Raw genomic sequence first — 27,128 nt, 5'->3', positions numbered from 1 at the left:
AAAGATCATTTGCCTTTTTCTTCTGGCCTTGCAGTACTTCAGGTTTCTGTCATGTTTCTCTAATTCTTCTAGTCAAAAGGAGACACACAAGAAAATGTTCTCATCATCTCATCTTTGGCATCTCACTTCCATTAGCAGTTCAGCCTCTTAGATAGCCAGCAAAAACTCCAGAGTGCAGTTCAGAGTGTGTAAATTGGATGCTAAATGTCAGAACGTATAAAGACTCACAGAAGTATCTTTAGAAGTCATCCCAATAAAGCACAGGCTTCAAAACGAAGGCAGGCAACTCAGATTTGAGCAGAAAACATATAAAATGCTCAACACATCCTTAGTTAATGTAGTTAAAAAGAACACTACCAAAATTCCTTCCCCTGCCCACAACTTAGTAGCTCATGAGTCAACTGCAGATCTCATACTACATTACATTGTTTCACAGCCGCACTAGACTTAAAAATTTATTAATTTCAAGGTACCATTTTTTTCCACACGCATTATGTAGTTAACTATTATGACAGCTCTTATTTATCAGCATCTAACAAATGTACTCAGCTACTCTTAATGGGGAATATTCTTTAGTATCAGGGAGGATCCATAGTTCTAACACTACCACACCTAGCTAGGGTCACCACGTAGGAGTAGAATTAATAGAAAAGGTCAAACTGTTTAACATCATAATGAAGTAACATTATTAGAGTCAGGAAGAAATCTTGTGATTATTTATCAACACCATCAGCTGTAGAACAAAGAGTTGAACATAAACCAGGCAAAAAAAAAAAAAATTACTCACTAAAAAGGGGATTTGTTTACTCATTTGAAAAGTAGTCCTAAAGGAATGTCAAAGAAGGCAATCAACAAAAGATATGCCAGAGAGATTTTAAACATCACAAAAACGCCACAGTATCACACTGTATTCCATATGAAGACAAATGCAAATATTTCAGACTGGAATATATACGGCAAGATTGGTTAGATGTGAGGACATCTGCACTGCTAAGACTAAAAGGACTCGGATCAACATGAATAGCTTTCTTGCACTTTGCATTCTTTAAACAATCAGCAAAATAGTTCAATTAAAATGTTAAACAACGCTTTGCAGTGCAGAAATACATATGTTGCAAGTGTAAATGCTAAAAGATACCCTAGTGTCTTTCTACGCGCCAGGAACAAATCTGGTATTTACTTTTCCCAAGTCCAACCTGTTTTATTTCAGTAAGATACCCCCAAATCTCTTTATAATTATTTCCATTGCATATAAACATAATCTCCTGGTATTAGTAAATTAACTTGGCTAAATATAGCAAGGAGCACTCATGTTTTATGGGGCATTTTCTTTGGTATGCAGCTAATATAAATAAAACAAGCGGAGCGAAGTTGGCAGTGTTCCACTGCCATTACATCACTTTTCCTTAATAGGAAACCTCTCTGCAACTTAACATCTTGCTTTAAACACTCGGAAGTGTCCGCAAAGTCTTCAGTGAGGATCAGCATATAAGGCCAGTAGTTAGCTTCAAAGGTCCACAACATAGAGCTGGGGCACCAAGTACAACACTGAAAAGAGAATCTCTAATGAAAATCACCTTTAAATTGTCACCAAATGCAGAGCAAGGGAGTTGCATAATCTCTAACAAATGATATGTATAAAATGTACAAAATTCCAGTAAAATGTACATTATTTCAGTAAAAAGCAAGGGATGAAGTTCCAGTTTCCATGAGTTTACTTCAGTAGACTCAGGATTTCCTCTAAAAACCATATAAAGAAATGAATTAAAGAGAGAGGCCTAATCAACTGGTCAAAAGCAGGACAAAGACACAAACATCTACCATAGTTTCACTTGCAGCATACTCTTTGTGATCCTAAAAGGGACAAACCCCCTATTTTATGGTACCATCAGTACCATCCCATAGTCCTATCATGACTTTATTTTGAAGAAATTAATTACTGAAAAATATTATATTAATTTACTAAGAGCCAGATGTTGCCAGGCACATATGTTGAGCTTTTCATTGCAAACAACAGGATGCTTTGATTGTACACAATAAAAATACATTAAATGTGCAGCAAACCCCATTGGACCTGCAAGGTTTTTTTTGAAAAAGTCTTTTTTTTGCACACGTTACTGAGATTGCTAGACTTTATTGCCTGTGTCATATATTGAGAGACAATATGCAATCAACAGAGTACATGAAGAATAAAAGTGCACAGAGAAATTTATGTTTGTGCTATAATTAATGTAAACATAAATTCCAGTTATTGTATTTCTAATGCACAGCTGTTGAGCCAACGATCCAACTCCTGCTTCAAGTCTGCCTGCAGTATTTGCTGGCATGGAATTTTATGGAGAACGTAATTTATTTAGGCACTGACATACACAGACAAACACAAAAATGTATTTACCACAGTACAAAAAGTCAGGGTAGGTCATTTTGTCCTGTGCTTTTTCCAAAAGAGCTTGAGAGGAGTTCACTGGTTCCTACTGCTTTTAGTTGCAGATGTGCAGCATACGGTCTTTAAAAATTTACAGTAAATGTTGTCATGTTTACATCAGTGGCTCTCAGGAAAGAAAATGTTAATCAAGGTAGGGTATGCAGCACATAAAACACTATTAAGATGAAGTACACTCAATACCTCTGTGAATGTCCTCATTTAGGAATCACACAGGCCTACAATACGTTGGATTCTCTGTCCCACTTACTCAGCAAGATGTCCTCATACTTGTGTGTACCCTTCCCTGTTCTTGCAGGCATCGTAGAATCGTTTGGGTTAGAAGGGACCTTAAAGATCATGTAGTTCTACCTCCTCTGCCACAGGCAGAGACTCTTTCTACTACGCCATGTTGCTCAAAGCCCCATCCAACCTAGCCTTGAACACTGCCAGGAATGGGGCACAACTTCTCTGGGCAACCTTTTCTAGTCCCTCACCACCCTCATAGTGAAGAATTTTTTCCTAATGTCTAATCTGTAGTGATAGGACAAGGGGTAAGGGGTTAAAACTTAAACAGGGGAAGTTTAGATTGGATATAAGGAGGAAATTCTTTCCTGTTAGAGTGGTGAGGCACTGGAATGAGTTGCCCAGGGAGGTTGTGAATGCTCCATCCCTGGCAGTGCTCAAGACCAGGTTGGACAAAGCCTTGGGTGATACGGTTCAGTGTGAGGTGTCCCTGCCCATGGCAGGGGGGTTGGAACTTGATGATCTTAAGGTCCTTTCCAACCCTAACTATTCTATGATTCTAATCTAAATCCCTCCACTGTCAGTTTAAAGCCATTACCCCTTTCACTGTCACTACATGCCTTGTAAAATGTCCCTCTCCAGATTTCTTGTAGGCCCCCTTTAGGTACTGGAAGGCTGCTCTAAGGTCTCCCCTGAGCGTTCTCTTCTGCAGGCCGAACAAGCCCAGCTCTCTCAGCCTGCCTTCACAGGAGAGGTGCTCCAGCCCTCTGAGCATCCTTGTGGCCTCCTCTAGACTTGCTCTAACAGGTTTGCATCCCTCTTGTGTTGTGGGCCCCAGAGCTGAACACAGTACTCCAGGTGGGGGCACAACATCCAGTTGTGATGGCCCAACAGTTTAGGACCCTTACAGCAGAAAGGCCAAGTGAATTAAAAGTTGAAAGTGTCCCTAGAATATGGAAGATCAATAGCTTGCTTTGTAGGCTGGTGTTATTGTGATTTTCTTTTGACATCTGGGGGTTTTGTTTTAAACATAAATCTGTTCATTGCTTCAGAATAAAGAGCAGCCACCCAAAGTGTTCTGCTGGTGCAACAAAAAGGTCCAGGAACAAGCACCTAAAAGCCTGACCACGGCCTATACTGCCAGTGAGGAAGTCCCTTCCAAGACAGGGCTTGTGAAGACCTATCTTTAGTTCGTAATCATGAAGGTTAAGAAAGATCTTCTATATGCACTGTACTTCTGAAGGACAGCTTCTGAACAAGATCTTTATGTCTGAATTAACTTTTTTAATTCACCTGTCCTAAAATTAATTAACTCTTTAATGGAAGTAAACCCAAAGTTCAGGTTACAATGGAGAAAAGCGATTTTTAAGCTGGTTAGTGTGCACAGCGAGTAACTGAAGTAAATTTCACCTCCATTGTTGGAACTATCTAGAGATTTCAAACAGAGGGCATCTGTACAATATTAACACACTCTGGCCAAGCACACAGTACAGGCCTTCATTTCACTAAAAATTAAGACATGCAGCTGATGACTTGACTGCTTGAATGACAGAGGTATATATAACAATATTCACCTGACCAGTTTCATCATTGTGTACTGTTGCTGATCTGTGAATTGGCTACTTGCTAATTAGGGGTTTTTATTCTAAAACCATATGCAGAATTCTTAGCATCAGCCAATGCTCACTTTCTAAAATATCATTTTAGCAGTGGTTTCAGTTAATGCCTAGCTTTCAGGAAAGGTCAGGGAAAACAGAGAAATCAAGTTAGACTCAAAACACAGTTTTAAATAATATGGCAGCTATATTTTTCTAGCATTAATCACATCTTAGTTCCGATAGAACTTTACCAAAACCTACTTACTGGATGCCAAAATTCATGCTGAATAAGTTATTACAACTCTGTTAAGTTTCAACTATTGTACTGTGTTGCTCTGTCATTTTGGAAACCAAGAAAACATCTGCTGAAATGAGCTGTAATGGAAAAAATTCAACTGCAACTCTCTCACTCATCCATCCTAGCACTATTATTATGCAAGACAGCCTACTATATATAGCAGCCACAAGAGGAACTGATAGTCTAGCTGGGCATATACATGCCAAATCTATCATCTTTTTGTTTTATCACAGAAAACCCAAGCTGCAAGAGCTTTCCAAATATGTGTAAATGAATTCAGGATTTCAAAGCAGTAGCCTATGTGTTCAGGCACACAGACATTGCATTGAAAATAATGGGAGCAATGGTAATTAATAGCTCTGATAATTAAGAACTTTGGTATGAATATAACTTCATTCAAACAAATCTGAAAATTTACATTTAGAAATTCATCAATGTATCACAATATTTAGTTTCAAATTTTAGTTTGTGATTTAAGAGTACTTTTTAAAGATGAATTAAGTATCTCAGTAATTTGCTTTTATACAAATGGCACAAAAATACTAGGAGATGCGAAGATTTCATACCCAGGTTCCTGATAAGACCAGTCAGCAGTTACAGAAATGGAAAACATCTGATTAGCATTTGGTAGTGTGACTGAACTGAGTCAATCCCCACTTTTCTCCCAGAAAAGTTGTCACAAAATCTAAAAATACTCTTTCATGTCAATCCTTATTAGCAGATTGAAGAAGTGAAAACACAGAATTTTCTTTCATCCTTAGAAGATATCCCTGTATGCAAAAGACTGTGGGAAAAAAATTGTGGATGTTAACCCAGTGTCCCTCGTGTCACACTGGAGTCTCTTCCAAATTTTAATTAAATATTCCGATCACAGGGAATGCTTATGATGGCACACAAATCCAGGTAATCTAAATAAAAGCAATGACTGACGTCTTCTGCTTCAAAGATTGGAACAGAAAAACCTTCCTACTAAGGGGTACGGCAGAATTTCTCAGGAGAACTTCTTTTGTTAAGTGACCATGGAAAAAGCAATAGTATGCAACTTGCAAAGATCCATGCACATTTACAATAGTTCAAATTCCAGGTACTATGGACATATTTGAGCATCTTTTATGGTTTACACTGTCTAAATTTGCTTTGTTACTGCCACTTAATGATTTGACTGCCTGAGCTACAAAGATACCAACTCTTCCCAGTAGAGAGCTGTAGCATCAGAAGAAACTATACCATCACCAGTTAATAACAGTTTAAAATGTCTAGAAATATATAAATCAGAAGGTATCTCCTTCAATACCAGCTAAGTATCATTTAGTTTACTGTGGCTTAAGAAGCACCTGTACTAATTTTCTGAAGTAGCTTCAGCCTACAGTACTACAGTTTAGGAATGTTGCTTGTTCCTCTGTTTGGACTAGGAAACTAGAGGTGCAGCAATCAGCCTTTACAGGCAGAATTACACCAGAATACATACACCTACCACAACAGGTACTCCAAACTACTTATGTGTGCACACTTACTCTGGAGCAGAAACAGCCAAGTTTAGAGCTAATGAGGTATAACCAATTAAACGTGACACTTCTTAGAGATTGTTATAACTTTGTTTTATTCCTAGCCATAGCCTGACTTGACATAGCTCGACTATGATGAACAACACTATTGTTTCTAATTGATTGCATACCCTTCAATTTTTAGGCCAGTGTATAAATTCATTGACAACAGTCAATGTAATCCTAATTTTACCTGGGAACAAAAAAAAAAAAAATAATCCAAATATGCGATAAAAGAGTTATCAATAATGAGAATTTGATTACATAGAAAATTATTGCAAAACACTGGACAATATATACTATTATCACAGTGAAACTACTAACATTTTCTGAGGAAAAAAAAAATAAAAAAAGGCACTGAAAGGGTTACATTAAACCAAAACTATGATAGTCTAGTTTAAACACATGCCCTTGTCCCCACCACATGTCAATCTGCACATCAGTACGCAATATTCATATGACAGCTATTTGTACAATATAAGGACTGGTAACAGGTAACAAGAATATTAGGCACAATCAGCAATTTACAGGAGCTTCCATGGAAAGCACTGGAACACTGAACTGCTTGTCAGACGAATCAGGGAAACTTGTTTTTCATATGTTGCACATCTTACAAAAAGCCCCTTTCCCAGCTCTTTCCTGCATGCTGCACTTACCTCTATTATGAAAGCCGAAGTTACTCAACAAACCTCACCAGTAGTCAGTGGTTTTTACAAACCCTAAATTTTCCAAAACAAAGGGCAATTAATTGATAAACTAATCATATTGGTAGCTTCCTTGCTTTTTAAGTGCCTCTTGACATTTTCAATTTCATGCAAAACAGTGCACAACCTAAAATAAAACTCTTGAAGAATACGAGGTAATTAAATAGAAATATTTGAGAATAATCACAACACCCAACCACAAAGATTTACATCAGTAACTCAGGAAGCTTGACAGCAGATTTCTATGATTCTTTCTTTATCATGAAGACCACCAATGATCCCAGAGAAACTATTTCCCCCACTCAGAAGCACATGAAGTATTATCTAATTATGGCTTTGTGAAGAATTTAATCACTTGGACAAGCTGCTTCTGTCTTGTATCAATCCCTTTATGAGGCTCTAGCATTTCTTACACATTTCCATTAATTAAAAATGGTACTATTCACATGTTTTAAAAATGTCTCCCAAACATTCCAGTTTCACTCCAATTAGTCAATCCTCTATTGTTCTGCATAATCAACTTTCCTTCACCAGTACTGGACATTCTGGCAGACATACTAAATCTTTTGGGGAAAAGTAAAAATATTAGGCATCTCAGAACTCTATATGTTAATACCAATTCACTCAATGCACCCCCAACTTTCATCTACTACAGATCAGCTTCCTGCTTAAATGCATTCCAATTCTATTCTGCTCTGCTCTTTATCAATGAGCATGTTACTTCAAATATTAGCATTGCAAACAGTTCCTCTAATTCAGTACACTTACAAATATTCACTCAGTAAACAGGGCTTGTCTTTTGCATTTGTAGGCACTAATGCTTAAAGCACAAACATCTATCCTCTTAATCCAAAAAAGGACATAATGTGAGTGCTGTGTTTTAGTTGCAAACTGATAATTAGCCTCAGGGGCTAGTGGAGCTCTTTCATAATTCATTATAATTAACTGTCCCTACGTCACTCTCCTTAGTTATAATCTACCAGCAAAAAAGCCCAAAGTTTGTACTAACAGGTATATTAACTGCACAAAGTTACAGCAGCACTACAAAACAGTCTTCAATGGGTGTTTAAAGTGAGGATAAAACAGCCTTGCCTGGCAGTTTGTAGCAGCAGACTGCTGTCAGAAGAGGATGAAACCAAAAGTATTTTAATGCCTTCTGCTAAGAACACCCATGCTAAATCTAGCATTAAAGATATCAATACTTTTTCTGAACCAAACACTTCACCATACAAAGCCATACCCATAGAAAAATAACCAGATCCTTGCAAGAACTGTAGGAACGACTTGCTTCATCTCAAGACATGCATGGCAAAAGAACCTGAAACGGATTATAACGTTTGCACTCCCATGTTAATGCCCTGAATTACTGCCACAGTCTGTTAAAAAACAGAACATCCACTACATGTGTGTTTCTTCAATCTAAACTTCTTGATACTTTTGGGAACCTGCAGAATCCTGGTGATCATTTGTGATAAGGAAACTTCCAGTGAGGTGTGACAGACCAGCTGGATATACTGAAGTTTGACAGGCAGTCGCAAGACCCTGCTCTGTTAAAATGTCCGCTCCTGCTCCAGAAAGCTTTGCTTCCCCCCTTAAAAGATTCCTCAAGAGCTGAAACCGGGTCCCCGATCTTGGGCTAAGTCTGATGCATGTGGGTGGTGCTGAGCTTCACCATCCTGGGAATGGTTCCACCCTACATTGGTCCTCATACCACATGACGTGCCTTTGACATCAAGACTAGATTACTGCAGTATGTTCCAGCTAGGGCTGCAGAGAGAGCTCATGGCGTTGCTTGCAGCTGGTTGCTGATGGCAGCCATATAGTTTGGTGGGAGAGCAAGGGAAATAACGGCAGAGAGATTCTGATTTCTGAGTCTTCTGCTTATTTTTCTGGGTATTTCATATGGTTCATATTCATTATTCATATTAATTGGGTCTTTATATCTAACCATTAGCATGACTAAAGTTTGAAGGGATAGCGGACACAGGAACCTACAGTCTTAGAATCAGTTTATAACTTTTTTTCTAAAAACCTCAGAAACACTTAAAGACACTGTTTTATGGACAAGAGGCAACCATACATCCAACATCAGAGTCAGCAGCTGGAAGTTCATTCTTTGTCTGAGAAAATATTTACACATCATTCTGGTTTTACTGTAACAGGCACTCCTCTTTTCTCTCCATCTATGTGGACAAATACACATGCAGCACTCATCTAATTCAGTTGCATACATATGAAAATAGCTTCTAACCTTGGCTTTCTTTTCAGCTGAAAATTGTGTCCTATGAGCACAAATGTTCCTGAAATACAACTGACATTATTTTTTCCTTCTTAAAAAAAGAATAAATTAAAAAAATCAGAGGTTTAAAGGGTATTTTAATACAAATCAGAAAACAGAAGCAAACATTTTCCAGAAATTCCTGATGAACAACTTAAGAAAATGTTAAACAGTTAATAACCTCAGAATTTCTAGCAGGAACTCCAAAGGCCACTGAAGATAAAAGAATGGAAACCACATGCAACATCCTAGAGACTCGTAAGACAACATAATGTACTTTCAATACAGTCTGAACTTCCGTAGTCTCACTTTATAAATTGGATTTCGTATGTCTGCAGAAACTGATAGAAGAGGTGTCTCTCCTTTTTACACTACATACAGATCTTCAGATTTTTATAAAGATAGAAGAACTATGAAGATTTATAGGAAATCAAGACTTTCTCCCTAGAACATAGCCAAGAACCATGGCAAACTATTTACTGCCTGAAAAAATACGTTGCAAAGGTTATATGTGAAGGAATAAGCATGTCATTTGGCAAGGACATTGAACCTAGGTGTGCGAGAGTTACAATGGTACATGAAAATTATCAGGTAGCTTTAGAAACAGAAAAACAGAATTTGGCAATGAAGAGTATCTGTTGTGGAAAAGTGTCTGACTCCTCACTGAAAATAATCTGCAGTTTATACAGCAAAATACACAGTCTGGTGGCTCGTCAGTTGAGTAATACTGATGAATACTTCTGCAGCCTGGGCACTCTTTTTATGAAAATGTCTGAAAAACATTTGTAATCATGCACCAACACCTCTGTCTGTGGATATCCATAATCCCTTTGCATTTTCTTTGAGGAATTCTGGTTTTAGGCACCTCGGATTTGCACAGGAGTAAATGGCATCATCTTGCAACAGACTCACCATTAGTAATACAATACCAAGTAACTTACGCTTTCATTTAATTCCCTAAAAGTTTTGTCAGGAAACACAAGTCACACACACAAATACAGGGTGCATGAAAAGACCCCATCCACGAAGTATTATGAGCTCCTCAGGGGTTTTCAAAGCCTCAATAGTACAAAAAAAAAACAAAAGATCCACTAGACCTTTGGTCACTGCAAAACACAGCCATGAATCAGAATGCCCTCCTGAAAGCTTCAAATACTGAAAAGAAAAGCTGTGTATGTCAGAGCCAAAATAAGTACAGTGAGGTGGGCTGGAAGGAATACAGCACCACTGGGGTTCTGAGCAAGGAAATTCTCCTTTCATTTGCGCAAAACTTTCTGCGTTGCCTTGGTGAATCTGCTCTGCTAGCCAAAGTTAGCTACTAAAATTGTTTTGCACTTTAATAGCTGCTTTAAACAAATCATCCCCATGAGTCAGATACAGATTTTATGCTCTGTATGGACACACAGACATACATTCAGACACCATCTGATTCCTATACAGAGAGAAACAGATTTGCATTATCTCCTCACATAAAAAAAAAAAATCTGTATTATCCATTCTTTGAAGTCAGAAACATGTATTTTACACATATCTGCATATTCATACACACATGGTGTTTGAAACTGAGCTGAAAGAAACAGTTCTGTTTCTAGTGACTATTTTCATACTGTAATTGAACCTCTCCAGAATAATGAATTCAGCCAAGGAGTGAAAAATATAAGACAGATGACAAAAGACGACAAAATCCAACTACAAAAAGAACATAATGGTCCCTTTTTAAGGATAAGTCTTCCAAGTTGTGAGTAAGGTGCAAAAATGGGTAGGAGCTTAAAGCTTGGCCTAAACCCAGCCGGTTGGCTCTCCTGAGAAAAGTTGCTGTAACACATGCAGATCTTGATTTAAACCAGATTTCTGTATTTGGTGTGGCTGCAGAACTGGGGTCATACTGTTTAAATGATTCTGTAGCAGAAGAAACACAAAAACCTCAAAATATTCCATACGCTTTTTTTATTCACTAGAGCCCAGGCAGGAACTTCTGATGAAGTTTCTTCAGCCCACCATACACTGCCCGCGTTCATTGCTTGCTCTCAGAATTGGATTCATCCTCATCATAGAAGAGGAATTCTTTTTAAATTGCAATTTAAAAAATTAAATCCAGATGAAAAAATTAACTCCAGCTGACTACATCTTCATCTGAATTCAAGGGGTTTAAAGCAAAATTCAATAATCTTGTAAATGCAAAGATTAAAACAAATCTGATCGAGACCATAAAAGCAAGGAGTTAAATACTGATGTGGTAAACTTCTTAAGTTTTCCCATTATTTGCATGTGTGCCTCAGGTACACTGCCTTAATGGGAACAGTAACATACAGGACAAGAATATCACTCTTCACTGTGAATCTGATGTGGTTAGTTGGTTGGCATAAATATTAACATTACTAAAACAGATTTTTGTGTGTTAATCTATTTTTACATTTTAGCCTGGAAAAAAAATGTAACCATGTTGCCAATGAAAACCAAAAAATCTTTTCCTGTACATTTCTTCTGGCTGACACATCCTGTCTGCAAATAATCGTCTTTCTCTTGAAAGCCTTCACTTTATACAGACCCAAAAGGACAAATGAGACATGTGCCATCTTATGAACCTTTACCAGAACCTGAACATTTAGGCAATGCAGTATTAGCAGCTCCAGGCACACACACACAAAAAAAAAAAAAAAAAAAAAAAAAAAAATCAACTCTTCCGCATTTTTAAGGCTGAAGTATGAACTCAAGCCCACATTGCCACTTCCAATTTGAAATATTCTATAGTGAACCATGATCTAAGATCACTGTTCAAAATGAGGAAAGAATCGTTTCTTTCTTCTCCTATATTTTAGGCCAGCACATATAATGCAGACCATCTTCTGAAACTGATAACAAACAAAATCCAGAGCCCATTTCAAGGAAAAAATTTCAAGAGGAACATTTTTTGGTGACACAAATGAGTAAAATTCCCCAGTCTCAGAAAAATGTCCTGGGAAGGACCGGGATGAATTCTGAATAATTGCTACCAAAGGATGGTTTAGGATAAACTAAGTTAATAAAAGATTTTAACTCAAATTATCCCTGGAGATATATACACACTATGCAAAATAGAGAAAGCAGATTCAGCTGTTTCTTGGCTCATCTTGCATAGGTGGCACCTACAGGCAGAAAAAGGCCCAGCAATAAATGGAGCCCACTGTATTTATTTATTTATATAAAAATAATTGCTGTTTATCTTAAACTCCTTCCCTTTGTGGAAAGCGCTGGGGAGTGCCACACACAATACACTAATTACAATCACTTTCTGCTTCAATAAAGGAAATACAGACTTCCTGCCCTGGCAAGGCCTAGAATGTCCCAAGCAGGTGGGAGAAGGACCATGTTAAGTGTTAGACAGCAATGTGAAGAAACCGATTTCCTAAGTTTTCTATTTGTGTGCTAATCCAGAAAGTATATTTCACACGTAAGAAGAACTATCATTGGTTCTCCTTCTATGACAATTATGATGGCATAATAAGCTTTTTTTTTTTTTTTTTAATTATACAAATACCAAATTGTTAAATGATCTGTAATGCTCCATGAAATTCTGACACCTGTGGTCACAAAAGACGTCCTGCAGAATAAGAGGTTAAAATGACCCTTCTGGGCATACTATAACTTGGTTAGTAACTACCCTATAAGTATTCTTTCTAATTCTTCCAAATGCATCTATTATCACTACAAAATCATTGCTCAATATTGCTATTACTGAGTGGGAGCATCACCCCAAAGGGAACTTTATTACTTAATCTAGCACTGAAATGCTAGCTCTTAAGAAAATGGGAAGATGATTCATGAATACAAAATTCCATAGGCATATTTTGATTAAACAGTATCCCCAGGATGGAAACTTTCCAGCCAATGATTATGTTCAAGAATATATGGGACTACCAATTAAGATACTCTACATAAACCTGAAATTGTCTTTGGAAAATAAAATCTTAGGGCCACCAACTCTTTTCAGGTTGGTAAAGGCCCAGGAGTCCCACAAATACTTAAGACTCCTTTCTTGGACAGTAAACAGCAAATGAAAAGACATGTGACAATAACATAAAACATTTCATAAATTATGTAACTGATAGTGCATATGCTTATCTTCATCTTTCAGACAGTTTCTTCTCATTGTATTCCACGCACTTGTCTACATATTTTCATTTTAGAAACTCAGCTTTTTACAACCAAAGGTCTTTATCTTCATGTCTTTCAGGTTAAGTGCCTACCAATATCCATAATCCGAGGAAGTTATTCTATACACAGAGAACACCTGTTTATATGACATCACACTCATTGATGCTTTACTCTCCTCCTGGGCACATGGGTCCACATTAATGTTGGCGTGAGTAAAATCACAAAGCTGCTACTTTAAGCAGAGCTGGTCGAAAAATTCATTTGCTGTCTGAAGAATGTAATAAATTCCCATCAAATACATGATTTTACAGGTAAGGTCAGGTTACTTTGCCCAGCTGAGGAAGAGATAAGTTTAACAAGTCAAGTCTCTCATGGATTGTTTGAAGCAGAGTAATCGAAAGTAATTCTGTACAGGAGAGAAAGAAGGAATTCTGCATGGAAATGGGCTGACCAACATCCTCCCACAGGTCACTTCCAGCCAGACCACTCCCTTTGTCTTCTGGTGCCCAAAGGCCAACAGCTGAACATTACTCATCAGATTTACCACAGTGTCCTTACAGAAATGGAGTCATGCTGTTCTAACATAGCTAACGTAGCTGTTAGAAATGTCTGCTTCAGTCATATAGACCACAAAGTGAATGACAAAACTGCAACCACATTCCTATTTGTAGAGTGGTTAGACTATCATGCTCTCCACAACTGTTGCCTAATACATTCTTAAGTGCAGAGCAGAGACTAGTAAGTTGTGTTTTGTTACCTGGAACCATAGATCTCATGAATTACTTTACAACAATTGTAATTGTACAACAATAACAATTACGGTAGAATAACACTTTGCAAATTGTGTATGTCCCAATCATCACGCAATCTGCAAAGAGAAAGCAGTAGACTCAGGCTAATAAAAAGTATAGGCCCACAATAACAGGTGGATGAGTGTCCAGCAAGGTGAGCTCAGCCAAGACAATATATCTAACTGTCCTGTTCTTACTCCCAAAAAATAAAAAAATAGAATAACAATTTAAAGACAATAGAGAATTTTGTAGGACTTCATCAGGCCGGACAGGGCTTTAAGCAACCTGGTCTAGTGGAAGGTGTCTCTGCTCATGACAGAGGGGTTGGAACCAGATGATCTTTAGGGTCCCTTCCAACCCAAACCATTCTACGATTCTAAGTATGGGAACATAACAGCAGTACTTTTAAACGGAATCCCGATACATCAGGCTGCTTGTCATTACTTAAAACACAATTCAAATTTTCAGAACAGTTTTTCACTGAAAAAAAATAAATAAATAAAACAGACTGCTTGGCTCTCACAAAGCTACAAGAAAAGTTGTGACATAGACCTGCCAACTGCTAATAAACTTTACCACACAACTACCACTCACATTTTAGGAAAACTGTCAAATTTCAGTGTACAGTAACTTGATAATTCTGACTTTTTGATTATCAGGTTTGCCCTACCTTGAAGATGAGAGAAATGTTTTCATCCAAATGAGATACTCTTACTTCCAATAAAACCTTAGCTGTATATTCCTGTGAGTTTCAGGAGTTGTAAGAACATCTGTATGCTTCCTACCCAATCTTTGCAGCTTCTTTTAGTCAAACTCTTACCCTTTTGCCCCCACCTCTTGCCATAGTGTTTCTTCTCCTGTCCAGGAAGATTAGTACCAGAATATTATTTCACAAGTAGTCAGTACTTTCAGGTTTTGTTCCCCTTCCAAAAGCAGGATGCAACACAATCTCAGAATCCTGTTCTCACAAGTATTTGCCCTCTTTTTCATAGCAAAGTGGTTTAGATACAATCAACGGACATAGGCTCAGAGCCATTTAACTTTTTATATGTTTTTTTCCATCCTCTTGTTATCAGTTCTATATCTTAATCCTTCTATGTCTGGTATGCATTGTGAATCACAGACCAGCTCTGGATGTTTGGGAACTGCTGGGCTTCCTTAAGAACATCATTATAACTTCCTCCCCTCCCCAGAATACATCATATTACAATATGTAATACATCTTACAGAGTTAATTTCAGAAATACAAGGTTTGGTCCCAGGAATCATGGTTTCAGTTCAATGCAGCCACAGAATGCCGTGGAAAAAAAGTTTCTTGACCTCAGAGCTTCATGAAACATCAAATGTGTCCGCTCCCATTTTTAGATGTATGCTCTGCAGTGCCATATTCCTTAATATAAAGCTGACCCAAATGTTCCAACAGCAGACATTGGTTTCTCTTTGATAGCCAGTGCATATCTCTGCTTTCCAAGTTTCTGTAAACACATCATTATAAGGAAGGCCAGTCTTACTTTTCCCAGCCTTCTTTCTAATTATGTGCCTGCTGCCAGGAAAATTCACTTTTTTTTTCTTTTTTGTCTTCACTACTAAAATTTAAACAAATGTCTGCTACAGACTTGGAAAAGAAGAAAAAAAAAGAAACTCCAAAGCTGTTACTGTTATAAGTTACAAAGTTACTAAGTAACACCAAATTCCTTTTAATACTCGGTGATAAACATTCGACCAAATTAGTTAGCTACAAGAGCACATCATTGCTGGGCCACCAAATATGTCTTCCTTGCAGACTAATGAATTCCACTGAACAAAAAAAAAAACCCAACCCCAATATCTGGTTTGAGTTTGGGTTAATTTGCTAAGAAGCCATAGCAAGTTTTCTAAACCATCACATCTCCTGCCCATTACCAAGTCTCTCCTCACCCAGGAGTATCAGAGGGTTCCTAAAGAAGTCTCCTACAAAGGAGGCTGCGAAAGCACTCATCTTTTACAGCTCTGTCATAGTCACTCGCAAACTAACAACTGATTTAGTATGTCTTGAGCTACAGAGCTCTACACCGCCGCCGAAGCATCCTTTCTGCCGCTGGGAAGACCGAGTGGTCGGCAAAGAAAGTGCATCGGCCAAACTCGAATGCAGCTACAGATGATGTGCAAACTAACAGGGTAAGAAAGAGTCGCGCAAAGAAAGGAATACCCGAAAGAACCGCGGCCACCCCGACCCGCTTCCAGCAGGGTTTCACTCGCCCCGATCACCGCTGCAGCCGTGCGTTCGCCTCATCCGAAGACCAGGCGTCACGTAGGAGCTCAGGGAAGCACCCTGCCATCTTACCTCGGCAGCGCTGAGGCGGGCAGCTATCACATACCCGAGCGCAGGTTCCCGGGGGACAGGGGAGCTGTGCGGCGGGACCGGCGGGCGGCAGGTACCGGGCGCTATATACGGGCGGGCGGGCACGCGGCGCAGGCCCGGCACCGAGCCTCCGCCGCCGCGTCCCGTCCCACTCCGGCAGCTTCACGTTAAGAGTCCCGGGCCACCCCGGCTGCCCGGGCCATGCGAGAGGCGGTACCGGGCTGCTGGGAGCGTCGGAGAAATGTGCGCCTCCCGCAGCGAATCGCCGTCGGGATCGTCTTTCCCTGTTGCCGCAGTTCAAAGTCTTAGTCCGTCTTGCCTCGGAGCTGCACACACCGGGGCTTTTGAACACACTTTTTGCCAAAAAAGGCTCGGGTTCCCGGTGGAAGCTTGCTGTCTTTCCTCCAGGAACTCGACACCCAGCGCCAGCAGAAAAGTCTGAGAAACCGCTGCTAAAGCAGGGGCGGGCGCTAAGCTGCCGGGGAGCGGCAGAAGGAAGCAGCCCAGGCCCGTCCCGTTGCCCTACTGCTGCCCCAAGCCTTGCCATGGGAGCTCACGCTGGCTTTTGTATAGGAAGTGTCCAGACTTCCAACACCGCTTTTGTCTGCAGGACACAGCGGGGGGTGGATATGTGTTTCAGTGCGCACCTGTGGAAGGGATGTCTCAAGTTATACTTCTAAGCATTGTTAACACTTTTCTGCTCTTTTAAAATAACATTTATGCCACTACTTATAACTACCAAGTCCACACGTTTTCAGGTTAAAATGTATTTAGAACTTTTTTTTTTTCTTTCAGGAAAACCAAAGCACACTATTGTGCTACGGTACATCAGCCATCTGCCTTAAAACAATCTCCTGTATCTCCTTCACCTGCCAAAGAACAGCACCAGAGCTCAGACAACATTTACTGTACATTACCAGTTACCAAAATCATGCAGTTTTGCAGTATTATTATGCAAAACCATCCTGAATGTCAAACACTTACTGTAAATACATTAATTATTACTGCATATTCCACTAAGGGCATCATTTGGAGGTAAATACGTCTTTTTTTTTTTTCCATAAGGAGATGAAGACTAAAGAACATATTTCTGTTGTCAGTTTGTGCCCTCCCTCCTAGAACCCATGTGGGCTGGATCAAGTGCTTTCTTACAGATTATATGCCAACATCAGTTTTATGAGTAATCATAGAACACAACTAATCGTTGGTAACATCTACTGAAACATCCGCTTAAAACAGGATGGACAATCTCAAAAGATGTATCTCTAAAACCTCTATTCTCACTACTCTTGAACATCCTGGGCAACGGTGAAGAGAGTTCAGGGCAGCTGAAAGTAGTGGTGCTCCTCTTTCTTCTTTTACATCCACTTTCCAATCAGTGTGTATTACAGTCCAGTTATGGATGCCTGGAATCTGTTGAGTTTGCAGAAGAACATCCTCATAACTGTTTTCCTCCAAGTGCCATGAAGCCCCAAGAGGAGCAAGATCTGTATCTGAGAAATTTCATTCTACAGTGGACAATGCAGAACAAGGTGGCATTGAGATGCTTTCTCAACCCCGTTTGCCCGTTTTCACCACCCAGCCTTCTTTAGGACTCAGAACTCATACCACATCACCAGATGGCTCCAGAACAGGAAGAGGAATGCTGCCAACCAGGAAAAAGGGAAAGGGAAATAAAGCATCTCCCCATTACTAGAACAAGAGTGACATGCTGGATGCCGGCAGTGAGAAGGCTGTGTCACTGTACTGACACTGTTTCCAATTCTGGTACATGACTATGAGAAAGAAGCACAGTAGCTCATGCACATACTATTAAGATAGTACAAAGATAAAAAGAGTATCACTCATCACTGATCAGGTCTCTATATGATTTCAGGTAAATATGCTGGTTGAGGATAGTATTCTACGTAACGAGCAGAACACAGCTCAGCCAGTAACAGCTACAGATAATCTAACACACAGAACACAGACTGATACACAGTAGGAAAAGCCATTACATAAAAACAGTACCCAGACTTAAATGTGCCTTAACTGCACCTTCCCCTTTGTCTTTGATTTTAATGGAGTTAATATTGCAGTAAAGGCAACTGAGTTCTCTGAAATTTTGTCACAGCTCTTAGATCGCACATATTTTGCACATATGTTCCAAGAATTTGGGAGAAGAATTTTATGTCTATGAGTGTATGCTCATGTTCACTTCATGGGGATGGAAGATAAAAGCAAAAAGACAGCTTGTGCACATCAGCTCAGTTCAAGACATTTGCTTCACTGTGACTCCACAAGCATAACTGGGCATGGAAAGTGAAAACGAAGCTCAGCTTACTGGGAACCAAACATTAAGCACAATGTGAGATAAAGATCCAAAGAGAAAGGAAACAAAACCATATGTTTAACTTAATCTGATCTGTGATTCCTTCTTGTAAACAACTTTGCCTATCATTCCAGCTCCATGAACATTTGTTTCTAGTTTAAGGAGTTTCCAACTGTATGTATAGCATGACTGGCAAGCTACAATGAGAGAAACCAATTTACATGTAAAAAGACAATAGCCTAAAACTCCAGTAAAGTCCTAATATTTAAATAAAATATTTAAAATGTGAAAATAATTATAATAAACGGGTTTTGGAAAAATGCAGTAACAATTAATTTCTGTGAACTAATGGCAGTAATGGCAAATGCCATTAGTAAAACAGGCCAACACCAACTGCCCCAAGCTGTTTTTTTTTTGCTAGCACCCATTCAAACTTGGAGAATCTTCACAAAATGAAGATTCACTTTTTATACCACCCTGTAAACAAAATGAAATTAGTACTGATTAGAGTATAAATACTAAAAAAAAAAAATTACTTCAGAAAAAAACAGAAAGCTGAAAATGCAGAGAAAACCTTACATAAAGTAATTACATCCTCAGCAATCTGAGAGAAAATAGAGATAAAACAACTCAGTGGACTTCTTGAGAGAGTCAATCAAGTTCTTAAACTACTACAGAGTAATTTGTAACCTTTTTGCTTGTAGTGTATCTTCAGTGAATAGACACTTCTATTTCTTCTGTTTGCTTACTTAGTTCTTCTTCAGTATGATACGCAAAATTTTAGCATCCTAGCTGCTGAATAACAAAGACAATTAAAATTAAAAACTATGCTGGAGCGTGTGATTCTGACTATGCCAGTTAAGACCAGATCTCTCCAGTTCTTTAAATCAAACCAGGATAGTTTTCAAAAAGAAATGAAACAACACTACCAACAAAACCCTAAAAAACTCTGAGGTGTAGGAAGAAGTTGTGATAGAGATTCAAATGGTGTTTTCTACATGGGGGAGACATATGACCTGAGATTTTTTTTCTCTTAAAAACTGGAAATTAATTGAAGTATATAGGCATGCCTGTAAATCAACCCAAACAGTATTCAGCTAGCCACAATGGAGCTTTGCATCATATTACAGTTCAAACATCATGAGGCTCAGATAGAAATGGAAGTAACATAGGCACTGAAGGACTACAAGAGAGAACTGAAAGAGTTTACAAGCTTTCAAACTGATTCATATGCAGCTCACTTAATTCAGTGATTTATGGAGGCAATTCCGCAACCTCCCTGTTTTTCTTACACAAAGGAAATGCATCCCATTTACACTAGCTATGCAAAATAAGCTTTAACACGCCAACCATTGTGGATGTTCAGATTTTTTATAAAAAACCAAAAACAACACAAAAAAAAAACCCAAAACAACCAACCCCCAAAAATCCCCCAAAACCTCCATAAAATTACATCTCCTCCCATAGTGTACTTGACAACATTGGAAAGCTTTGAATGGGGATAACTAACCCAGGAACAGAACACTGATTTTCTTGGAATGTGTGAGAAGGCCAGAATGCAAAGCTAGGTTCTCCTAAAAACAAAGGGGACTAACTACACCTCTGAAATAGAAAGTGCCAAACATCTGCCAGTCAAAAGCACTTCGCACTGTTTCAAATGTCTCTTGAATTCCAAACATCCTGTACCACCTAACTTCACTGGTGTTGGCAGACACTGAGGTCATAACTGTAAATTGCTTTGTTTGGTATTATTTCCTGTTGGTGAAATTCCCCCCGTCTGAACTAGGAGAACCAGCCTTTGCTTTTCTTAGCACTTCTGGAAAATAAAGGATCACATGTTTATTACAAGAAAGATTATTCAAGAAAACATTTCCCATCACTTTCAGTTCTGCCAATACACACTGTCAAAGTTATGTGTTTTACAGAGAGGAAACCATTTCTAGAGCCAACATTTGAAGACAAATCATACTGCAGTCTGCAATCTATTAAAACATGAATTAACAAAAATAAAATGAAAAGAGGATCTTTTCCCAAACTTTTAATTACACATAAAGGAAAACAAAAATTAGGAGTTTCTATACGTGAGACAATTTTTGTAAGAAGGCAATTACCAGTTTAATGGACATAAATATATATACACAAGTGGTGATGAAGTGACTCATGCTTAAGTCTTCTTTGTTATTACACTAATCCACCTTTTGGACTAAACTGGCAAACACCTTCAGGGTACAAAATTCACAGAATCATAGAAGGGTTCGGCTTGATAAGGGAAATTTAAGCTCAGCTAGTCAAACCCCCCTGCGACGGGCAGGGACACCTTCCACTAGACCAGGTTGCTCGAAGCCCCGTCCAGCCTGGCCTTGAACACTTGCAGGAATGAAGCATCCACAGCTTCTCTGGGCAACAGAGTGCCCAGAATTACAGTGCCTCACCACTCTCACAGTGAAGAATTTGTCCATAATGTCCAATCTAAATCTATCCTCTTTCACTATAAAGCCATACCCTCTTGTCCTGTCACTACATGCCCTTGTAAAAAGTTCTTCTCCACCTTTCTTGTAGGTCCCTTTAGGCACTGGAACAGTGGCAGTTAAACAAGCACAACTTTCTCAGACAGAAGGTGCTCCAGCCCATACTGATTAGACTTACTGTGTGACCCCTGTGACAGCGTGGAAAAAAAACACGAGCTCTATTAGGCACTTTAACAAAGAACTGGAACAGTGGCAGTTAAACAAGCACATAGAGAATTCAAGTATTCCAGTGGCTTCCTTAAAGCACCTTGATACTTTGGTACCCACATTCTTAGTCTGTTTTGACCATGAGTAATCCATGAGAATTTCCTGGCCTGCACAACAACTGGTATGGCAACGCATACGAACTCTGGAAATGCCTACATTAAATATACCAAAATATAATCTAGAAAACAATTCACTCATGAGACTCAAAAAGATTTTGAGCCATGTTAAGCTGCCAGTTTCACCAACACACAAATGAGAACTATTTTGTGTAAGTTTCTGTCCAATTTCTTTTCTCTCCCAAGCTGGTTTTGCTCTGTATTTGTTTCCCAACTCTTGCAACTTTTCTTTGCACTTTCTTCCTCCCTCACACTACTGCTCTCTCAGATTCTCTATTTTTTATTAATGAAATAAATGACACTGATAACTTGCAATACTCTTCTGTCTCAACCAATATATCAGGATCTAGAGTAAAATAACCTTGCACAAGGCTTACCCTCTGTGGTTTCATTAGTGTTGTATCTATGATTTCTTCTTTACTTGATAGTAAAATTGGCACAACACTCTTCAGCTGTGATACTGGAATCACATTTGCAAGCGACACCATGGCTCTGTGACAAGCCTACCTGCACTTCAGAGGCTTAAACTGTTAGGAGGCTTTTATGAAGTCTCAGGTGGTTGCAGCAATTAGAATGTCACCCATAAGTCCTTCCCATTTCCCAACTCAAATCTTAACACTATATTCTCTTCTTTAATACTACTGATACAGTACTAGCGAGTGTGTTATACCTTTCAATTAGTTACATTTGGTAACATACAGCTGCTGTAACTGGAAGGCCTGTCAGGAAAGATAAGCTGTTTCTTCAGAGTCAGGCTTCTCCACAATGTTTAAAATGTTTTTTCAGTAGCTGTTTATGAGCTGATCTGGTCATAATTTCAAGATCAAGGCATAGCTTACTTCCTTTCATCAGGATGTCAAGCTCATGGTGCATGTACTTGTTTGCTCTAAAGGCTGTGAATTTAGGAGACATTCTGCTACTAATGTTTTGAAACTAGAGCAAACCCTGCCAGTATGTTAAACGTTACTGCTCTTTGGCTTTCTCTGATCTAGCTTTCACACAGTCAGCACAGATCACAGCTGCTCTTTCAACTATTCAGTGTGTCTGTTGTGTTGATTCTTCCTCCTCTAAGTAAGTCTGAAGCGAAAAGGTAAATGGTGTCCTGTTTTTTTTCCCACCAGGAACAAGACCTTTTACATTCAGCCTATACAAGCAGGTAAAAAAAAAATAATTAAATTAAGATGTCCCAAAACACTGGGGATTAGGATGGCAGGGTATGAATTCCATACCTGTGTTTAAAACAGTACCTTATTTGCATTTCTGATATCCCAGAATATTTTCCCACCTGGTTATTTGTTGGGAAGTACTTTTCTATCAGAATTGTCAGGATGGTTTTTTAGTACTCATTGTCTTTCATTTCTCTCTTTCCCTACCACTATTCTCGACTGCAAAGACACCCCAAGTGTCTCAGTGGTGAGTATGTACCCCCCCTCTAAATGAGTTTCTAAGTTTTCATTAGAACACTGCCGCGGACAAAAATTCTTAAAGTGTTTTCATAATGCCTGAAATTACCTGCAGTGGGATTTCCCTTCCTCCCCCTTCTCCACCCCCGGCAGAGGGGAGCTCATTTGTCTTCAGGCTGCTAACCAACAGGGCTGCCAAAGACCCCTCCTTTATAAAAAGAAATCTATAGAGAGCTTTCAGAAACATGAGCAAATACGACAAACACAGCTTGAGCTCTTCGGCTTTGCTGGCAGAAGATTAGAGGAGGATAACGACAAGTTCGTGAGCCTCGATCCCCCGTATTGACCACTCCCAGAAAACAGCTTCCTGCAGAGAGGCTGCTTCCCGCCTTCCCCCTGCTCCTATTCTGAAATCCTACAGCTCCAACTTCCTTATTTGGTCGCCGGGACTGCTCTTTGTCTGGCCGACCCCCCCGCGCCGCGCCGCGGGGCCACCCCGCCCGGGCCCGGGGCGAGCAGCCGCATCGCGGCCATGCCCATGTAAGGAGCACCTTCCCCGCGACCCATGCCCCAAGACCCGAGCCCGGCCTCTCACGGTCCCTCTCGGCTAACCGGGCTTTCCCCGAGCGCGGCAGCGGGGACCCTCCGGAGCTGGGCCGGTAGCCGGAGCCAACCTGCCTCTGGCTCGTCCATTGCGCCTCCTTCAGCAGCCTCACCTCGCAGAGCCGGGGGGATTTCCCGGGCAACGCCGCTTTTTCAGTTGCCGCTGCAGTGTGTGCAGGACAAAACACTGGCAACAGGACAAAGGAACGTGAAGTTGCAAAGTTCCAGTGTAAAAATTCATGGATTCTTGTGTTATTTTTCACTGTTCCTTAGAACAGGTTATGGTGTGTCCTTCGGGGATTTAACTGGCACTTTCTGCAGAGAAAAAGGAATCCCCCAGCACTGCTACCTGTTTTTTAAAAATCACGTATTCTGTCGTGCCACAAAAAGAAAGCAAGCAAAACTAGTTCTACTCCCAAAGTATCCCTAAACTCTTTCAAGTAGCATTATAAAGAGCAGCTCACCTGCTGGAAGCCAGTGTAAATCTGCTAGCAAAACACTCCCTGCTGGCATTACCGTTGCTCTATACTTACTTTTAGTAGCACATCAGGTACTTCATGAGAAAGAATTTGCAGTCTAGCTGTACAGGTATATGTAAGACCATCAGCAACCAAGGAAGAATACTTAAGTAAAAGAATAAGACCTGCTGGTCACTATAGGTTTTTGTTCACATCTTTTAGGTCTAGTCTTTCTGAAGTGGCATCTCACAGGCATTTATCAGATAGCAATTTTTAAAATAAATACCAAGGATCCTGCAGGAAGCAATTTCTTTCTTTACATTCAAATGAGTAAATGGTAACAGTTCAGGGGAATATATACAGACTAGGTCCACAGTGACAACTGAAACAAACGGAGTTCAGATGCAGAGATATCTCTGGCTAAGGAAATTATTGAGCTGTGACTCCTTAAAAGGAATACCCTTCACAAAGTAATGATTCAAAATTAGTAAAAGAAATCTTGTGAGAGCCCTTTCTAAGGCAGTGTGACAAGAAACAGTGTTTTGCAACAAATTAAAGGAGAAGTTGCAGCTAGAAGTCTAACTTTGTAATTCTGCTTGGGAGTCTGAAAACATTCCTGTATTTCTCAACGTGGTTCTTTAGCATTAAGTTGTGAAAAGAAGTCCTTAAGTAATGCTGAAAGTTCTTCCATCATTGCAAGCTCCTGTTGATTTCTGGTTGAAGCAGAAAACAAGTACTAGACTGGAACAAAGAGAACACTGCATTAAGTCACTGATGTATAGGGCAATAGTGACTGCTCCTGGGCACAAGTGCATGAAAAAAAATAATTAGGGAGAGTACAAAGGTGCCTTGAGAACCACCTTCCTATAGCACTCCTTCAGCTGTGCCTGACACATTAAGCCAGTTGTATTTTCAGCTTAACAGAAAAACGCCTCTGGTATTTTTACATTACATTCTTGCCCTCAACAGAGGCCTGAACAAGTTTGTTTACTTGTGAGAAACTCTCAGAAGAGAAAAACTTAAGGGAACAGCTTGATAAGAATAGCAGAATAATAAATATATTGACTACATTGTATTTACATCATGTACATGAAATACCATGCTAAAATTCACCTCAGGAAAAAAAAACAACAACAACCACCAACTTATGGTAAAATAAGAAGCATAAAAGAATAACTACATAGAATTTATGGTCATAAAAATCTCTCAAGTTATGTGGTTCAAGATGAATGTAATTAGAACATTCATAACCGACAAAGAAAATGCTAAATTAAAATCCAAAATACAGAAATGCTTTAAGACTAAACTAAACAAAAGTCATAAGGGCATATAACTCTTAAACCGTAATGGAGTATCTCAGAGAGCTCGGGCCTCTCCACTGCTATTGGCTGCAGCAGTACTGGTTTATTTCAGACTGACTCCATCACCTTCAGCAGGTGTTCAGGCTACTGACAAATAACTCACTGCTGGTTCTGCACCGATTTACTGCCCAGGCCCTGTCATCTGACATCCGTTCTTCTGAATGGAAAGGATGATGCTGTAACAGATAATGTTCAGGGTGGAAGGACATATCCACCAACCTCTGAGGTGCTTTTGCTCTTGTACCGTAGTTCCCTTCTGCAAATAGAAGTATGTCTCTGCTGAATGAGGAACTCACAATGTTCTAAAAAAGGCTATCTAAAAACTACATAAACACCTACAAAAGCCTAGGCCTCTGTCCTCACAGAAAAGCTGATCTCACAGGCATCTGTAAGTTACTGCTCAGCTTTCAATGACAGTTCCAGACCTCTCTGGGCCTGGTCAAACAGGTTTCAAAGTACAGGTTACTCCTCCACATAGTTAAAATGTTACCATCGACCCCAGCAGCAATGCTTCTGTGGTACAGCATGTGTGTTCCCTATGCCTTTTCTCACTTTGGTAGCTGCCAATTTGTGCTTGCACAATTGAATCCTTCCTTCTCCCCCAATGAACCCACTGACTCAAACTACTGCTTTAGAAATCCAGTGCACTGTATGAATTAGACTTCAGTCACCCAGTGATTCTTGTTGATTCTTTCAAGTAGTTTGAGTAGAATCGCAAGGCGTGACCTCTATTTATTTTTTTCCCTCCAAATGTCATATTATGTTCATGTTCTTTTTATTCTAATTCTTTATTCTAGATCATACTATCACTTCTATATTATCTACTGAATTTTCAGGTACTGGCCTCATTAGTAAAGAGTCCCCTGAAACTCCCTGAAAACTCCCTTTAAAAATCAGTGCTGTATTTGCTGACTTCAGTTTATTAGCTAAATAGACTATTTTAAAGTATCATCACAAATTGTTTTGGCCAATATTAATCTGTAGGCTTAATACATTTTTCTTTTCCTAAGCATTTTAGATACTCTTGAACAGATGTCCATGTTGAAACCAAGAGAGTACAGCTTGCTGCAAATTTATCCCAGAACATTCATGGAAAGACAGGCAATGCACACAGTGAGGTGTATAGGTACCCACAGGCAGCCAAACAGACACAGGCAAAGAATGATTATTTCCCAGTTTAAAATTAGCCTGCACAGTTTAGCTGACCATTAAAATATGTTTGCATGGAATCACAAGAAGGATAAGAGACAAGATATTTCTATCTCGGCATTTTCACCATGACAAGAAAAACAGACAGCTGACAGAAAAAGAACTCTACATTATGCCTGAACTTATGTTTAAATATTTAATCCACCATTGTATCATAAAATAGAATCTTAGAATACCAGGTTGGAAGGGACTGCAAGGATCATGTGCTGCAACCTTTCTTGTCAAAGCATGACCTAGACTAGACAAAGCAACAAGTCCAGCATACTAACTGTGCAGAAATGCTTTTCATGATGCTGTAACTATTACACTAAAAAAAAAAAAATATATATTTTCGCAAGTATCACAGATTTCTGTCAACTAAATGTAAGTGGGAATCTAAAAGAAATGCTCCATTTTACTGAAACCAAAACCATTTCCTTAATACCAAGACTTTGGTCAACAACATTTTTTAATTACAACAACGTAAATTTATTATATGAACTGAATTATCATTTAATCTTAATGCATGTTTTTCTGATTACAGACCCATGTGAGCAACATTAACAATATATGTATATGAATGAAAACCATGTGCAT

At 39.2% G+C, this 27,128-nt stretch overlaps 1 protein-coding gene across 8 annotated transcripts in view; it reads right to left on the bottom strand.

Moving 5' to 3' along the window:
* The window catches only part of PALLD (palladin, cytoskeletal associated protein), a 194,993-nt gene that overhangs the window by 51,546 nt on the left and 116,319 nt on the right, over positions 1–27,128 (bottom strand). Inside the window, exon 1 of one of the 8 annotated variants that reach the window (XM_062620051.1) lies at positions 16,339–16,738. The exons of 4 other annotated variants lie outside the window; for them this stretch is intronic. The gene's annotated coding sequence lies outside the window, so the exon portion shown is untranslated. 3 more of the 8 variants (XM_062620299.1, XM_062620212.1, XM_062620132.1) reach the window with 3 other exon arrangements.

This window comes from Pezoporus occidentalis, unplaced genomic scaffold, assembly GCF_034315485.1.
Source record: "Pezoporus occidentalis ecotype Australia unplaced genomic scaffold, CSIRO_AGI_Poc_V1 ctg1, whole genome shotgun sequence".
In the NCBI taxonomy this organism is placed as follows: domain Eukaryota; kingdom Metazoa; phylum Chordata; class Aves; order Psittaciformes; family Psittacidae; genus Pezoporus; species Pezoporus occidentalis.
This window is presented reverse-complemented; position numbering and strand designations above follow the sequence as displayed.